Raw genomic sequence first — 6,000 nt, 5'->3', positions numbered from 1 at the left:
AAAATCTTATTTATTTGGAAGCAGTTTATCACAACTGAGGCTAATTATTTGGTGCTAGATAAGAGAGCTTAAGGTCTTGCTTTGCAGCTGGTATGATTCTGAAATCTATTAAAAACACTCTTTAGTTCACAGCCAGATGCCACATTTCTCTTACCATTTGCAAATCTTTTATATAGATGACACAACTAAAACAGCAAAAGTGAAAAAGTACTGTTTGTGGATTTGTTTTTATTTTTAAATTTATCCTGTTTCTATTTCATTTTCCTCATAAAATGTGTGTGTTCTGTTCCCAAGTTGCTGTTCTGGGTCAAAGAATTGGTGGTTGTAACTCTACATGTTATTATGAAGTAAGCCAGGACTATGACATTGTTTTTTAAAAAGAGTGAAAAAGGATGCCTGTGGATTTGAGGTGTGATGGAGAGAACATTCAGAAGATGTGAACTTAGCCTTACACTATAATCAGGCTTGGTCAGACATAAATTTTCAAATGAACTACATTTATTGGTTATAGTTTCACATTTTAATGTGAACTATATAATGAAGATATATTCATGATTCATTTTATTTAATTATTTAATGAAGATTCAGATCACACGAACCAAATTCCATCTTGGTCCCCATCCCTATTTGGTGAGTCTGTGCCTTCAGGGTTACCTTACTAATAGACTGGAACTTGACTTATGGTTCCAGTCATGCAAATAATTAGTTTGACCAGCGGTAATGAAACTATTAGAAGAAAACTAATTACCAGTTGAAGCATTTGCAGCAACAGAGCCCCAAATCCTTAGATATATTACTTAGTTTCCTTACTGTTATTCAGCCTTCTTCACTAATTTTGACTGTAAACATGTTATTTTCAGCAATGAAGGATGAAATACGGTGTCAGGAAAATCCATATTTTCTTTCTCTTGGTGTCAATTTTTAGTTTTTAGCATGAATCACATATGAAGCATGATCCATCAGAATACCTTTAGCCTAGTCATGTTCCTGACTTTTCAGTTACATCCTCTTGCAGAAAATAATCTGATTTCTAATGGGTAACAACAACTCTTTCTGGGTCTGAGAAGCAAAGTAATTTCCTGATAAGCTAAACATGAGAGATCGGAGAGAATTACATTTCTGAGATCAACTGCTATAAAGAAGAATTTAGAATAAATTTAGAATTTAGAATAAATTGAAAAAACTTCCATCAACACCTACAAGAGATACCAATTTCCATGACCCACAATTTGTACTTTGTGTCCAGAGTGGCACTGTATTTTTTTCTCTTATATTTCAGAAGTTTGTTGAAGACTGACTGTGGCTGCCATAAGATATTCTGGAATGCATAGTTTTTGATTGTGATGAATCCTACTAGAGCAGTTTGGGATCACCCATTGTTTCAGAAGCCTTTACAGTGCACATAATGTTTGAGATGCAATGCTTTATGAGTAAGACAGAATCAAAGAAACACAGAATGATTAGGGTCAGAAGAGACTTTTCAAAGTCATTGTAGAACCATACAGTGGCTTGATTTGGAAGGCATATTCAAGATTATCCACTTCCAAACCCCCTGCCATGGGCAGGGACACAGTCAACTAGACCAGGTTCCTCAAAGCCTCATCCAATCTGGCCTTGAATGCTTCCAGGGATGATGCATCCACCATTTCTTTGGGCAAACTGTGCAGTGCCTCACAACCCTCAAAATACAGAATTTTTACCCAATGTGTGGTCTAAACCTACTTTCTTTCCATTTTAAACCAAATCCCTTGTCCTCTCTTTACATGCCCTTGTAAAAGGTCCCTTTCCACCTTTCTTCAAGGCTCCCTTCAGGTACTGAGAGGTCACAATTAGGTCACCCTGAAGCCTTCTCTTTTCCAGGCTGAAAAATCCCAGCTCTCTCAGCCTTTTCCCATAGGAGAGGTGCTCCATCCCTCTAATTATCTTGGTGGCTTCCTCCAGACTTGCTCCATGTCCTTTCTGTCTTCCTGTGCTGGGGACCCCAGAGCTGGATGCAGGGTTCCAGGTGGGGTCTCACCAGGATGGAGTAGAGGGGCAGAAATCCCCTCCCTGTCCCTGCTGGCCACATGGCTTTGGATGCAGCCCAGGACAGTGGCTTTCTGGGCTGTGAGTGCACATTGCTGGGTCATGGCCAGCCTCTCATCCACCAGCAACCCACGTCCTTCTCAGCAGGGATTCTCTTGACCTGTCCATCCTCAGCCTGTGTTGATACCTAGTCCTCTAGTTCAACTCCACAGTTCAAACAGGGTCACCTAATAACACCAGGTCCAATCAGGTCTTTAATACCTCCAAAGGTGGATAATCAACAGCGTCCTTGGGTAACCTATGTCAGAGTTTGACAACCCTTATGGTAAAAAATTGTTTTCTTGTGTGCAAATGGAATATCACGTGTTTTAATTTGTGTCTGTTACCTCTTGTCCCGTCAGTGGCCACTACTAAGAATAGTCTGTCTTCCCCATCATCATTTGTTCCTGTCAGGTGTTTCTAATCAATGTACATTGATCAGGTGCCTTTAAGCCTTCTCTCAGTTGAGGAATCCTGTCTCTTTCAGCCTGTCCTCACATGGAAAAAAAGAAAGAAATTTTTAACCTATCGTCTAAAAAATTTTGGAAGGTTTTCCTGAATAAGAAAATCGAGGCATTAGTCTTGATCTAGTTTTTCTCATAAGCTATGCAATTTCAGTTCAGTGTGTAAGTGCCAGATTAAATCATTAACAGAGTGATAATTTGGCAGTTTTTGTCAAGAAGCTCATCAGAGCACTATGTTGTACATCTGGAGATTTCACATGTGTTTTGCCTAGGCTTAGATGTGGTGGCAAAGCAATGCCATGGTTACTGTTCAAGCTATGTGTGCATTGACAGCTTGCACTGCGTCCAGAATTTCCAGGCTGTTTTGATCAAAAGCTATTGAAACAGACATGAAGATGGTGCAAGGAGTAACTGTTGGGAGAATCTGCCATGGTCTTGCTCTTGGTGGGAAGGTGTTGGTAGCGAGAACCACACATTGTGGGATATCGCTCATCGCTAGCGCAGAAACCAAAGTAAGCAGGTGCTAATGTCTATCAACAAGGACTAAGGTAGGCTGTAGCTGAAAGTAGGCATTGATTCGCCTTGCCAAGGAAAACTCTTTCTCCACAGTTTCTCAACATAGAAGTCAGAAGTGACATTTGCTACAATATTACATAATTTTTAATGCCTTGATTTGTGAATCAGCCTTGCTGGGCAATGGAAAAATCTGTGCTGCTTGGCTTGTAGATGGCATTAATTTCCAAAACTTCAGTTAATAGTTTTTGCCCCTATTTTAAGGGGTTTTTTTCCTCCTACAGATGCTAATATTTCTAATTAAACACTAGCAGTGTTCAGGAAGCTGCCACAGCTGACGGAACTTGCTTCCTAGAGACATCATGATACCCCACATGACAAATGTGCTGCATTCCTCTGCTCTGTGTTTGCTTATTTTGATCAAACCTTTAAAGGCTCAGGGACTGACATTCCCTAGCCTCACATTTTGAAAAGAAATCAAAACCCTGCAATATATTATGTGCGCATCCCTAGATCTCTGATCTCTCTGAACCTGCAGAAGATTTGTGGTTGTTCAAATTGTTTCTGAGCGTGTTCTTTGTCAGTGCTGTTTGTGGCACTGCAAAGCCTGTGAGCACCTGTCACTGATCAGCACACTTACAGCACTGATGACTGTACAAACCCCAAACAGGAAGGTGCTCTGTGACTCCCAATCCCACACATCTCAAAGGCACCAACCTCCATTCAGCCCAGGGAAGTGAAATCTCCAAGCACAGGTTTCTGTCTACTTATGTCTTGCTATGCATGCTCTTGAGTATTTTTCAGTACATGGTGGTAGATGTTCTACTTATTACAGGTGACACTTATGTTTGGCTGAAAAGATGAAATTCAGAGATAAATACTTTTTTATAATTCACTAGTGGATATCTGTATACAGACTACCTGTAAGTCAAACAGTGACATTCTTTCATGAGTCCTTTTAAGTGACAAAATACTTGACCCTTATTTTCCAGATTGTGAACAGTGGCATGGAGAGATTATGTCCCAGCCCCTTCAGAGAATTCATTTCAGTGCAAGTGTGGATTTTCCCAGACTGCAGGGAGCAGCAAACTGCAGCTTCCCAAAGTTTAGGTTAATAATGTCCTACCAAAGATAGTCTTCTTCCTTCATCCACCAGCATTTTTCTACAGAAAAAAAAAAAAAAAATACTAATGAATAAAGCTGCCAGAGCTCAGTCCAGGAAGAAAGATTTTATTCCATCAGATAAAAGGAATGTCTATAGTCTCTCTCTCAGGGCCTGTCAACTAATCTAAGATAGCAGCAGAATTTTTTTATGTGCTACACTATTTTCTAACTAATCTCATTTTAAGAAAAGTAACATAATGAGCATTTATTTGGGGCACTCAGCATACTTTTCTTAAAGCCAGACAAAAAAGGAAATCTGGTACTTGTTTTATTTCTACTTTATCACTTTATCTGACAGCTTGACATAAGAGCAAACACAAGAGCATAGCTCTGTATAAGATATTAATCTTAAATGATCACAAAACAATTTTCTTCTCCAGATTATCTAACGCAGTCTAATTGGCAAGGATGGATCCTGTGTACAAAAATAGTTTGGAGATGCTATTATTGTAGCAGAGCGGTATTTTTTTTTTTCTGGAATCTATTTTAAATGCTTTTATTAGTTAGTTCTGTGGGCTTTTTTTCCAGGTTGCTTTATAAATCTTTGGAAACTCTGAATTCTCAAGTGCTGTCTCCTGACAATTAATTCTGGAACAGTGACCAACAAAAAGCCATACAGCTTGAATGACATTTGAGAAAATTGCTGCCGCAGAAAAAGTGTTTGATGAGTGTGTCTCACAGTCTTGTAGCTGGATATTTAAGTAGACTTTTAAAAATAGTGAATTCACAGTAGCCTGGTGGGTTGCCATGATGGCTCTGAAGGTGTCACACTGTGACTCTTTACCATGAGTTTGGGTGCAACAACAAGGTAAAGGGTCACAGGCTGTAATTATAATTACACTGACATCAAAGGAGAGCATTCAGACATATGTAAAATCTGAGAACAGCCTTTATGATCTCAGTACAATAATTGATGTTTTTTTAATTTGGGATCACAATGTTCCAGACCTGGTGATGCAAGTGCAGTTATCCTGATCCCCTCCTTAATATGTACCAGAAGAAAAGTATCATGAGTAGATATTAAACCATCGGAAAGCAAGTGCTAAAGTGTTGAGAATTCATTAAAAAACAACTTTGACATTTTGACAACTGGATAAAGTTCATTGATCGTATTTTTCTGTTTCTGAAATCTCTTAAGTTTTGCATGTTCCAAATGTCAGGTAGGTTTCCAAAACCCCAGAGCAAAAGAATAACATGTAAGCTCTCTCTTCATCATGTGTTAAGGTCTTTTTGGTAGTTGAACTTGACTAGAGTTAAAATTTCTTTAGTTTTGTCTGGAATTGCTACTGTGATGTCTTTGTGTAGTTCTGTATTTTAATGCCAAACTTTGTAGTGTTTTTTCCTTTCTATTAGCAGATTTATTGAGGGAATATGATGCCTGCAACATCAGGGTTTTGTTCCTGATGCCCCAGCATGCTGTTGACATCCCAAGTACCTGTAATATATCACCTCCTTCTGGTTCCTTGGCCCCCTGTGCCAGGCACCTCTGGTTGCCTGGGGCAAGGAGCAGACTGTCCTGCTCTGCTGTGTGGTCATGGCCACCTTGTCCCTTGTCACCTGCCTCTGCAGGAAGGGGTCTGGGTAGGTGCATACAAGTGAGAGGAGTTGGAGAGGCTGGGAGTCCATTAAAGGAAAAATATTCAGACAAATTAATGAGGAGTTGCTATGAGACACTGTCACTGGGTAAGAACTGTGTTGCACCAGAGACCCGGCTATTTGAAGTGCAAATCTCCAGGCTTTTGTAGTCTCATCTCTTAAACACCCTAAAGACTTTCTGCAGTGGTCTGTCTGCTCC

This window comes from Cyanistes caeruleus, chromosome 1, assembly GCF_971803275.1.
Source record: "Cyanistes caeruleus chromosome 1, bCyaCae1.hap1.1, whole genome shotgun sequence".
Lineage (NCBI taxonomy): Eukaryota > Metazoa > Chordata > Aves > Passeriformes > Paridae > Cyanistes > Cyanistes caeruleus.
This window is presented reverse-complemented; position numbering follows the sequence as displayed.